Source organism: Microcaecilia unicolor, chromosome 8, assembly GCF_901765095.1.
Source record: "Microcaecilia unicolor chromosome 8, aMicUni1.1, whole genome shotgun sequence".
Classification (NCBI taxonomy): Eukaryota; Metazoa; Chordata; class Amphibia; order Gymnophiona; family Siphonopidae; genus Microcaecilia; species Microcaecilia unicolor.
Genome location: NC_044038.1, coordinates 139,795,236 through 139,808,395, shown reverse-complemented (window position 1 = coordinate 139,808,395; position 13,160 = coordinate 139,795,236).

Genomic DNA, 13,160 nt, shown 5'->3' with positions numbered 1-13,160 from the left:
CCTTGAATCTTCCCTTGTTCTCCAGTCTTCACTGCTCATTTGAATTGCTTGAATTCCTTCCCAGAAAAGGTTTATAATCCAAAATTTGTCTTAATTGGATTGTTCTTTGCTATTTGCATCACTTTTTAATTTCCCTGGGGAGTTATAGTATCATTTAAACTTTTTAATGCATGGTTTAAAAGCAAGTATGGAACAATACTTTATAAGTATAATATTGATATTCAAATAACCTATTTCTCTAGAAAACATTAAGCAATATGAGGTATATAGGTAAAGAGTGGTTAACATGGCTAAACAATTGCCCTCTATTGCATATTGCAAATCATTATTAAAGATTTTGACTGATATTACTTTATATTTTTTTCTACAGATGATTTTAGAATTATTTATATATATTTTTAGACAATTTTAGAATGATTTACATGCGTACTGTAAACCCCTGATGCAGCCTTTTGAGATGAACAGACAAAGATGGTGGGAAGTAAACGAGACTTGGCTGGGAACAATGCGGAGATTTCTAATGCTGATAAATCATTTATTTCAGAGACTTGACACAGACCTGTATTTCGGAGGTGAGCCTGCTTCAGGATTCTTCAAGTAATATTTGTAAAACGCAAATAGCTGATTGCTAGTTGGTACAATTAGTACAACAATAGTCTTGAAAAAGACCTTTATAGGAAAAATGAAACTGCAGTGACAACGTATTTACAAGCACCCCTGCCCATGCCTATCCTGTTCACCAGATGTAACCTCAGGACTGTTCTCTTCTCCACCAATTCACTCTGCTACCAACAGCCACAGTCCCTTATGGCTGCCATCCTTCCGCAGGTGTAACTCAAATAGAGCAGCACCCTATCTTTGAACTGGACTCCCCAATCTGCCGAAAGCAGTGACACCTTCACCAGTTATTGTGAGTGGACTATAACTGCTCCACACTACTAGCCCAATCTTAAGGTGGGGCTTCAGAATCCGCTTTCTCTTTCAGGTCATTTGGCAGGGGCTTGCAGGCAACCAAAGACCCCCCCCCCCCCCAAAGGGTAAACACTCCTCTTTATCTCATTGCAATGCTTCACTCTTGTCACTGTTCAGGGCACTGTCTCTCTGCATTGTATTTCCAAAATACTCATCCTTAGGCTGTGCTTTCTCCCACCCAGGGACCCCCCTCCCCCAGTCACTCCCTACAGGTACTTACACTTCTATTCTTCAACCTAGTGAAATGCTTTCCAGGATACTCAGTTACCAGAAGCACTGACCAAACAGTGAAAGTGATAGGAGAAGAGAGCAAAAATTCTAATACTGATGTTATAATCCACCTGGGGACAAATGGCCTGGCCAACAATAGCAAGTTTATAGCACAGAGAGCATTCCAGAAGTTTGGGGAGGGACTGAAGTCATTAGTTCAGACTACAGCTTTTTCTGAATTAATTCCTACATGTGTGAAGGGAGAGGAAAGCTATGTAAAACAGAGGAATCCAATAAGTGACTTGAATCTTGGTGTAAAAAAGAAGGTTTTAAATACATAGGAGGAGAGGGTAATATGTGGAAAAATAGGCTGTACTCATGGGTACATCTTTCTGTGACAGGAAAAAGGATCTATGGGGACAAATTCAGACAGTATATTTCTAGACATTTAAACTAGAGAGTGAAGGTGGAAAAAGGAAATGAGGGAATTTAGAAAGTCACCCCCAGAATAAACATGATGGCAGAGGGAAACGTCATGTAAATATAGAAAACCACCCAAACTTAATTAGCACATGGAAAGCAATGAGCACAAATGATTGTAGTCTAAGTAAAAAGGTTCAAGATTTGCAATCCCTAATGTTTGTGGAAATTTGTATATTATTGCTATTACAGAGACATGGTTCAAGGATTCCCATGAATGGGATGTGACCATACTAGGCTATAATCTTTTAAAGAAGGATAGGGAGGGCTGAAGAGGTGGAGGAGTGGTGTTGTATGTGAAAAACAATATTAGAGCAGCTGAAATGTGGGGAACATGATGAAAGGAAGAAGCTTTATGGGTTGTCCTGCAAAGAGAAGATGAAACCTGTATCCACACGGGTGTTATCTACAGACCTTGGGCACAAATGAAGAAGTTGGAAAAGGATCGGATAGAAGATATTCAATAAGCAGTGGATTTTCACAAGTCCATCTTAATAATGGGTTATGAACTTGTGAAAATCCACTGCTTATTTCTATGATAAGCAACATAAAATCTGTTTTCCTCTTTGGGATCTTGCCAGGTACTTGTGACCTGGATTGGCCACTGTTAGAAATAGGATACTGGGATTGATGGACCTTCAGTCTTTCCCAGTATGGCAATGCTTATGTTTTTATCTTCCTATGATTGACATGCACTGCATATGATGATTTAAAAAAAGGTTCAGAACATTTCCTAAAAGAAAAGTCCATCTTACTAATTGGTTATGAACTTTTCTTTTAGGAAATGTTCTGAACCTTTTTTAAACCCTGCTAGCCTAACTGCTTTTACCACATTCTTTGTCAACAAATTCCAGAGTTTAATACACATTGAGCGAATAAATATTTTCTGTGATTTGATTTATATTTACTACTTAGTAGATTCATTGCATGCCCCCTAGTCCTTGTATTTTTGGAAAGAGTAAACAAGCAATTTACATCTAACTGTTCCACTCAACTCAGTATTTTATAGAACTTTATCATATTCTCTCCTCAGTTGTCTCTACTCCGAGCCCTCTTACCATTTGCTTTTCCTCATAGGGGAGTCATTCCATCCCCTTTATCATTTTCATTGCCCTTCTCTGTACCTTTTCTAGTTCTGCTATATCTTTTTTGAGAATTGCAGAGTAGTCAAGGTGTGGCCATGCCATGGAGCAATATAAATGCATTTTAATATTCTCATATTTGTTTTCCATTCCTTTCCTAATAATTTCTAACATTCTATTTGCTTTCTTAGCTGCTGCTGCACAGTGAGCAAAGGGTTTCATCAAAGATAATACCTAGATCCTTTTCCTGGGCAGTGACTCCCACTGTGGAATGCTACACCATGTAGCTATAATTTGAGTCCCTCCTTCCTACAGAATAATTAGAATTAAACATTGAATTTCATTAATAGAATTTTAACTGACTGATGATGATTGCCACTCATTTCTTATATCTCATATCAGTCTTTCAGTACCTGTCTTCTCTATCCTTGCATCTTATGTCTGAAACTAACTCCCCCCAATATCCAACCTTCCCTCTTGATCTCTTTTTCAACAGGAAACTGAAATCTAACTTTTCAAACTGGCATTCAGCTAATTCATGAATAAAACCACCTCTTCTCTCTCTACCTCTGTTAAATTTGTGGGAAATAAAGTTTATTAGAAAAAATGGATAAATGAACAATAGAACTCCCTAGTATAATGGCAAAATAATACCTCTTCAAAAGACTAAAATTCTGTGGAGTGTATCAAGCTTAGAAGGTAGATAAGGGAAAAAGCCTCTGAAACCGGCCAACCTCCAACCCGAATAATAGATATTATTACTACTACTACTACTACAAATCATTTCTATAGCCGCTACCAGTCGTACGCAGTAACAAAGGTTGGAAAAAGTCAATGGGTTCCTTGTCATCATCGGCATAAAAAACCCTTAAATTCTATAATGCAAAATGCTAAAACTCCACAGAATTGACTAGGGATCTAAAAAAGAAGTCCATAAACCACTACTAAATGGACTTGGGAAAAATCCACAATTCCAGGAATAACGATAGAATGTTTGTACGTTGGGAAGCTCGCCAGGTGCCCTTGGCCTGGATTGGCCACTGTCATGGACAGGATGCTAGGCTCGATGGACCCTTGGTCTTTTCCCAATGTGGGGATTACTTATGCACTTATGAAAGAGTTTTTAACTTAGCTTTAATTTTTGGCAAGTACTCACTTTTGAACTATTTTATTAAGTTTAACTTTATGGAGTCAGCATATATATCTTTGCACATTATGATTTATTATTATATATTTTTTACACAATGGTTTACAGCCACTTGAGTACATTGGGAAAAGACCAAGGGTCCATCGAGCTCAGCATCCTGTCCATGACAGCGACCAATCCAGGGCCAAGGGCACCTGGCAAGCTTCCCAAACGTAACAACATTCTATTCATGTTATTCCTGGAATTGTGGATTTTTCCTAAGTCCATTTAGTAGTGGTTTATGGACTTGTCCTTTAGGAAGCCGTCTAAACCCTTTTTAAACTCTGCCAGCTAACCGCCTTCACCACGTTCTTCGGCAATGAATTCTGAAGTTTAATTATGCGTTGGGTGAAGAAAAAATTTCTCCGATTTTAAATTTACTGCACTGTAGTTTCATCGCGATGCAGCACCCTTGTCCTAGCCTGTGAGACAGCTACTTTACAGCAAAGCTCTGTCCAAAGTCGGTGTGTTGGACCGATGATCTACACGTTGCTTTTCACCTGCACTTGGAAGTTAAGCTAAGTTAAAAACTCTTTCACTTCTTTTTGGATACCTAGTCAATTCTGTGGTGTGTCACGCTGGTGAGGAAAAGTGAGCCCTTGGGCCACTGCCGAGGAGTGGCAGCGGCAGGCAAATCACCCAAACAGGAGGCAAGGCAGACCACAGACAGACGGGCACCGGACGGGCTGGAGCAGCTGGACGGAACAGAAGCACTAAGCAGAAGCAGAGAGAATAGTCCATGAATCAAGCAGAGTCTTACCGGCAGGCAGCAAGCAGCGGGAAACCAGGAACCACCACAGAGTCTGTATGCTGGCGCAGATCATAGAATAAACCGGAAGCAAACAGAGTCTGGGCAGGCAGCAGACAGTAGAACAAACCAGGAAACAAGCAAAGTCTTGGGCAGGCAGCAGACAGTAGAAATAACCAGGAAACCTGCAAGGTCAAAGACAGCAAACAAGCTTTCAGGGCAGGAACCACAAGAGACCAACAAGGACAAGAACACCACCAGTGGCGTTCCTAGGGGGGGCAGTGGGTGCGATCCACCCCGGGTGCACGCCGTTGGGGGGGTGCCACGTGCCTGTTGGTGCCGCTGTTCCGTGTTCCCTCTGCCCCGGAACAGGTTACTTCTCCTGTTCTGGGGCAAAGAGAGCATGAACGAGCGACGCGACAGGCGCGGCACCCCCCAGCAGGTAAAAAATGCACCCGTGGGGGGTCGTTTCGCTGGGTGGGGGGGAGAAGGTGTCGTTTCGACCCGGGGGGGCCCATCGGCAATCCACTCCGGTGTCAGCCGCCTAGGAATGCCACTGAACACAACTGAAGACCTCTGTTGCCAAGGCAAAGCCTGAAAGTTCCCAGGTGCTTAATAAAGGCAACATACAAGGGAGTTCACCAGGTAAGGTTGCTGCTACGTTCCAAAAAATCCCAAGACAGTCTGGAAGGCTGGAAGATCCGGAGGCAGACTGGACTGGCATGACTTCTGGAACAAGGGAAACAGCAGACAGTCCATCGCAGCCACCAGGTCTGAACACCAGGTGGCGAGATGAATGAGAGCATGAAACATGGGCCCAATCATGACAGGAGTTTAGCATTTTCCATTGTTGAATTTAAGGGTTTATTATGCCGATGATGACAAGGAACCCATTGACTTTTTCCAACCTTTGTTATCATAACTATTATTCGGGTTGGAGGTTGGGCCGGTGTCAGAAGCTTTTTTCCCTTATCTACCTTTTAGAGCTTGATGCATTCCACAGAATTTTTGTCTTTTGAAGAGTATTATTTTGCCATTATACTAGAGTTTTTTAAATACTATATTGAGTACTCTTTTTTCCTTATTGGGATATATAATGAACAATAAAAACCACAATACCCATAATCATATATCTAGGGCTTCTGTTCTTAGGTGTTTTAAATTGGTACAAAAAATGATATTTATTGATGTATTATTGGATACTTTCTTCAGTGGAGTCAAGTATGGACTTTTGTGTTACTTACAAGTCATTGTTAAAAAAAAAGGCAGAAAGACTGAGTGCAAGAATGTAAGATAAGTCAGTGAAGGAGTGACCAGAGTACTAAGAGAATTATGTTTTACTTGTTTTTATTCTCTGTTTATTTCTGTTTCTTTTGTATCTATGTTTATCAGATTAAGGGCCCTGTTTACTAACACACCTTAGCATTTTTAATGCACCTACAATTAGCGTGCACGCTAACCGTGTAGGTGCCTATAGGGATATTGTAGGCGCAAAACACTGGTTAATGCACATACATGGTTAGCGTGTATTAAAAATGTTAACGCACCTATAATGCAGCTTAGTAAACAGGGCCATAAAATCTGAAATCATATCCTGAGTTTTCTATTGTAATTTAGCACAATTTGCATGGATGAAAACCAGAGAAACTATACAACAGACCCCCCCCCCCCCCCCACTCCCAACTCAGCAATCACAAAAAATTAACTTTAAGAGTCCCACTAAAGATACCGAACCATAACCCACACAAAACAAATGGAACAAGAGGGAATTATATAATAAATTAACCATTAATTGCAGATGATACAAATTATAAAGCTTATTAATTTTAGTAGCTTTACTTTGTACTTCCCAAGGCATTAAAGCAATTCTAAAGATAACATTTTTTAATAACTCTATTGTTCAGTTACCTAAATGTTGAGAACATTTTTGAATAGATAAAAAGAATAGGACATGATAAACAAAATTGCTTGTAATGAAAATTACCTAGAAATGCAAATGGGCCACCAGGTGCTTTAATTAACAGGGACACCTAAAAATAAACATGAACAATAGATCTATTATATTACATTTCAAGTAGAACTTTTCTTCAGAATTTATGTGTTTCTGTAGTTTATCTATCCTTTTAAATCATTTCAAACATAAAACCAAAGTCCTCCAAATTGGCATATTGTTTCTTTGTTCTTACCTGTCTTTCGTCTGCTGCTCTGACAATAACCATCTGCACAAGAAGTTAACTGACATTAATTTTGTATTCACATCAGACTGAAGCTTCAGAATGTCATTCCATGCAAAACACTTGAACTATTCTCTTTTAAAAACTCATTGGTTTATCTCTCTTTTGATTTTTTCCCTTTTTCTTTTCACAGCTGAGATAATAATATTATAACACTGGCACACCTTAGTGAACAGGGCCCTTAGTCTATAAGCTGCCTACATGTAACCCATAATGGGCGGGATAGAAAGCCCTTAATAAACTTGAAACTTGAACTTGGAGTATTGTGTTCAGTTTTGGAGGCCGTATCTTGCGAAAGATGTAAAAAGACTGGAAGCAGTGCAAAGAAAAGCTACAAAAGTGGTATGGGATTTGTGTTGCAAACCGTACAAGGAGAGACTTGCCGACCTGAACATGTAATACCCAGTGGCGTACCAAGGACGGGGAGGTGGGGGCGGTCCGCCTGGGTGTCAGTGGGTGTGGGGGGGGGGGTGCTCGCTGGTGCTGCAGTCAGCCCTCGTCTCCTGCCACCTGCCTTTAAAGAAAAAAACTGTGAAGCGGCGTGGCAGGTAGTGCCTCACATCTCCCTGCTTGTAAACAAAGTAAATCTCCATTCTCCTCATCGTCATCGGGCCTTCACTCACTGGGTTCCCCGCCCTCCTCTGAGGTAACTTCCTATTTCCGCGAGGGCGGAAACCAGTGAGTGAAGGCCCGACGACGCACGAATGGAGATTTACTTCGTTTACAAGCAGGCAGATAGCGACGCGTGCCTGCACGCGCTTCCCAGCTGTCTTCTCTGGACGAAGCTGGTGGTCAGGTCGGGGCTCAGATGGGAGAGGGGGGTTTCAGATGGGAGAAGGGGGTGGTGGAGAGGGGGGGTTTCAGATGGAGGAGAAGGGGGAGGGGGTTTCAGATGGAGAAGGGGGGAGGGGTCTTCTCAGATGGGAGAAGGGGGGTGGGGGCTTCTCAGATGGGAGTGGAGCTGCAACTGGGGGCTGAAAAGGGGGGGCAGGTGGGAGATGTGGGCTGGGGCTAGAACTAGGGGCGGTGGGATAAGGGGGTTGGAACTGGGGGCTGAAAAAAGGGGCAGAGAGGGGACAGATCTTGGATGGATGGATGATGGATGGATGATGGATAGATGGATAGATGGATGGATGGATGGGGGATAGGGATGACAAATGGTGGATTGAACGGGGGCAGAGAGAAAGGGCAGACAGTGAATGGAAGGAGGAGAGAGAGAGGGCAGCGGGTGGATGGAAGGGGCAGAGATAGAGGGCAGATGTGCATGGAAGGGGCATGGAGAGAGGGCAGACACTAGATGGCAGAGAATGAACGGAGACAGATGCTGGATGGAAGGAAGACAGTGAAAAGAAGATGAGGAAGCAAGAAGCCAGAGACAACAAACTGTAAATAAAATATATATTTTTATTTTTTTTTGCTTTAGGATAAAGTAGTATTGTAGCTGTGTTAAAAATGTTTATAATAGAACATGTAAATAAGGTAATCTTTTTATTGGACTAATTTTATAAATTTTGACTAACTTTCGGAGAGCAAAAACCCCTTTCTCAGGTCAGGATAGGACATTGTAACAGCACTATACTGTATTGACCTGAGGAAGAAGGTTTTGGCCTCTGAAAGCTAAATGTATTAGTCCAATAAATGGTATTATTTTATTTTCTATATTTGTTTTAGTTCTATTTCTTCATTTGCAAAGTGGTGATTGGTATTTGTTAGTTTTTTCAAATTTACATCTGCTGTCTTTATATTTTGCACAGTACTAGGGGACATTTTCTGTTTCTGTGGCGTTGCATTGTATGCAGGAGTCTGGCATCTTGGGGGTTCAGTTAATTTTTGTCTAAATAGAAAGTTTATGATTTACTTATTCTATAGTGGATTAAGGTGTATCTGTGTTTGTGAAAAAGACATGGCTTTCAGCTGGCATTGACTGTGCAGGATTGATGATCTGTACTATTCTGTCTGGTTTCATTTTACAATAGGTGAATTGATGTTCTAGGGCTCACTATAGTGTTTAAAATGCTTTCCTTTTCCTTGTGTGACTCGTAGAAATGACTGCTTATGGTATGGTAGAATTGCTCTATAGGTCCTGAGTGTTTTGTATTCTCGGTATGCCTAGTACTGGATTTTGGAGGGGGGTGTTAAAAAATGACCGGCCCCGAGTGTCAACTACCCTAGGTACGCCACTGTGTATATCTTGGAGGAAAGGAGAAGCAGGGGTGACATGATACAGACACTCAAATATTTGAAAGGTATTAATCCACAAACGAACCTTTTCAGCAGACGGGAAGGAGGTAGAACTAGAGGACATGAATTGAGGTTGAAGGGGGGCAGACTCAGGAGTAATGTCAGGAAGTATTTTTCACAGAGAGGGTGGTGGATATGTGGAATGCCCTCCTGCAGGAGGTGGTACAGATGAAAACAGTAATGGAATTCAAACATGCTTGGGATAAACACAAAGGAATGTTAGTGGAGATTAGGTGGTGATGCCAGTAATTGGAAAGCAAAACCGGTGCTCAGCAGACTTCTACGGTCTATGCCTGATCGTGACTGAATAGATAGGGATGGGCTGGAGTGTAAATCATCTCGAACATACCCAAACCTCCACTACCCAAACTGCAAAGGACTTAAATACAAAGCAACCTATGCATCCAGCTTCTCCTACATAAGCACACAACTATGGAACGCATTGCCAAACGCTGTGAAAACAACCTACGACCACCTAAACTTCAGGAAATCACTAAAAACCAACCTGTTCAAAAAAGCATATCCCACCGACCCAACATAAATACCTACACTCTGCAACACAGCATAACAAAAGCTCACAATGGACACTATCCTGCTTATTTTCGAACAAGAAGGCCATCTTCCGACGCAAATCGGGAGATGGCCGGCCATCTCCTGAAGCCGGCAAAATCGGTATAATCAAAAGCCGATTTTTGCAGGCTTCAACTGCTTTCCGTTGCAGGGCCGGCCAAAGTTCAAGGGGGCGTTTCAGCAGGGTATGGAAGGCACAACAGGGGCGTGGTTACAGGATGGCCTTCGGCCGATAATGGAAAAAAGAAGGCCGGCTCTGACGAGCACTTGGCCTGCTTCATTTATTTTTAGGACCAAGCCTCCAAAAAGTGCCCCAAATGACCAGAGGACCACCGGAGGGAATCGGATATGACCTCCCCTTACTCTCCCAGTGGTCACCAACCCCCTCCCATTCAAAAAAAAAATAATTTTTTTTCCAGCCTCTATGCCAGCCTGAAATGTCATACCCAGCTCCATGACAGCAGTATGCAGGTCCCTGGAGCAGTTTTTAGTGGGTGCAGTGCACTTCAGGCAGGTGGACCCAGGCCCATCCCCCCTACCTGCTACACTTGTGGTGGTAAATGGGAGCCCTCCAACCCCCCCCCCCCCAAACCCACTGTACCCACATGTAGGTGCACCCATAAGGGCTATGGTAGTGGTGTACAGTTGTGGGGAGTGGGTTTTGGGGGGATTTGGGGGGCTCAGCACACAAGGTAAGGGAGGTAGGCACATGGGAGCTATTAATGAAGTCCACTGCAGTGCCCCCTAGGGTGCTCGGTTGCTGTCCTGGCATGTCAGGGGGACCAGTGCACTACAAATGCTGGCCCCTCCCATGACCAAATGCCTTGGATTTGGCCGGGTTTGAGATGGCTGGCATCGGTTTCCATTATCGGTGATAACCGGTGCCGGCCATCTCTGACATTTGGCCGGCCCCAACCGTATTATCGAAACAAAAGATGGCAGGCCATCTTTTTCGATAATACGTTTCGGGACTGCTCTTTGCGGCGCCGGCCATATAGATGGCTGCCCATATAGATGGCTGGCGCCGTTCTATTATGCCCCTCCACATAACCTTTCCTCCCCTTGATCCCCATCATTCCTGAAACACATGTACCATTAATCGACCATAATATCACCTTGTATATGTTTCTCTACCGGACTACACAAATGTACCTTTAATCTACCATAATGAGGCATATTTTCAAACTCTTAGACTTACAAAGTTCCATAGTAACTGATGGAACTTTGTAAGTCTAAGTGCTTTGAAAACGAGCCCCATGGTGTCTTAAGGTAAACGGAGAGAGATGGTAGCTGTACCTAGGTCACAGATCCAGGATGTAGAGGGCTTTAACTCTACCTGCTGAGGCAGTAAATTGCTGCTTGTTTTGCCTCTCAGGGTATAATCCATAGTGATTTTTTTTAACCTGTTGTGGCTGTTGCTGTTCTGTAATGGCTAAAGAGGTATTTCACATTTTTTAGCCACAGACAGTTCCTCCTTTTTGGGAGAGGGGCTAATCACAGACACAGACTTACTCTATGCACAGAATCCCTAATCTGTCTGAACACAACTGTAAGTGATTGATTTGGTTTATCTTATTATGAACTGTATTAAATAAAGAACTAGGTTAAGGATTGGAGTCTATTCCAAGCAAGATTAGGTTTAATTCTTGAACAAACTCAGTACTTAACACTGAGTTGAGGTCAGAAGACCCCTGATGATATGAATAATTTATGGAGGGATTTAGAAAAGCTGAAAGGATGGTTTAGAATTTGGCAGCTAAAAAATGCAGGGTCGTGTTTTTGGGCTGCCAAAACCTGTTTGAGCAGTTTAGTTTAATGGGTGAAGTACTTCTGTGCATGAAAGAAGAATGGGACTTGGGGAAGACCATACTTGATTATCTTAAGATGGCTAAATAAGTTGAAAATGTGACATCAAAAGCCAGAAGGATGCTTGGGTACATAGGGGCAATAATGATCAGCAGGAAAAATGATGTGATAGTGCCTCTGTAAAAACTCTCAGGTGAGACTTCATTTACAGTACTGTATACAATTCTGGAGAATATATGTTCAAAAGACCAGTAAAATGGTTAGTGGTCTTTGTCATAAAGCATATGGGGGACAGACTTATAGGTCTCAATATGCATACTTTGGAAGAAAGACGAGAAAGGGAGATATGAGAGACATTTAAATTCCTCCCATGGTATAAATGCACAGGAAGCACAACTCTTTCAATTAAAATGAAAACTCTGGAATGAGAGATATAGGATGAGGGTAAAAAGGAATAGATTCAGGAGTAATCTAAGGAATACTTCTTTACAGAAAGGGTGTTGGATGCATGGAATAGCCTCCCAGTAGAGGTGGTGGACACGAATACTGTATCTGAATTCAAGAAAGCATGGGACAAGAACATAGGATCTCTGAGGAAGCAGAAGGACTAGTAGACTAGATAGACCATATAGTTTTTATCTGCTATCATTTTCTATATTTCTCTATAATAGTGAGGACCTTTGCTAGCATGCACATTCTACTTAAACTACTGAATTTCATCTTTGTCTGTAGGGAAGTAAAACTATTGTATTGTCTAATTTGCTACAATAATGAGTCTTTTCATGTGATGTGCTTAGAAGCGTTCCACAGTTATAGTGGGGTTCCCTAATAGGCTCTTCAGGCAATATTCAGCCAACTAGATTAGCCCAGGATATTCAGTGCTGGAACATGTCCAGACACTGGTACTCAATATTGGGGGCTAATTTGGCTGATGATTGTCGCCGGAGCTTATGCGGGTCCAGGCTGATAATCAGCCGGGGATCCATAAGACAGTTATGCGGGCACTGGATGAATATTGGCTGGCACCCATATAACTTTTTTGCACCTTTTAAAGCCCTTGATCACCCTCCTGCCCCCCCAGCAAAGCCCCCTCCTTCCCTCTTCCCTGCACCCACTTGCTGCAATAAAGAAGTCCACACACACCCCCAGAATGCCCTCCACCCTGACCTCCTGCCATCTCAGTAGCCACCCCTCCAGTCCTACCTGATATCCCTGGTTGTCCATGAGGGTCATTGGGTGCAGGAGCAAGGCCCCCTTGCACCTTCTCTAAGAAAATGGCTGAAATGAAAGAAATAGCAATACAGAGAGGGTCCAAAGTACAAAATAAAGTCCAAAACACAACAAAAGCACCAAGAGCCCTCAGAAATGGGGCACAGTTCTTATTTGTAAATGTCAATTTTCCAATGCGGACCCTACACAGGCTGTATTTTGGTGCACAGCACTTGCGCCAGGGGTCTAGTGTGTTCAGAGACCAAAACTTCTTCCCTATAAAGTAGGGTGATAATCCGTTGGTTAGAGAGTAGTAGCTCAGTGCGTCAGGATAATAAAGTCCCTTCGTTCCTTAATAGGAATGTTATTATCCTGACGCCACCATTGAAGTGGCAGTAAGGGCTCCCGCGGTAACCCTGTGG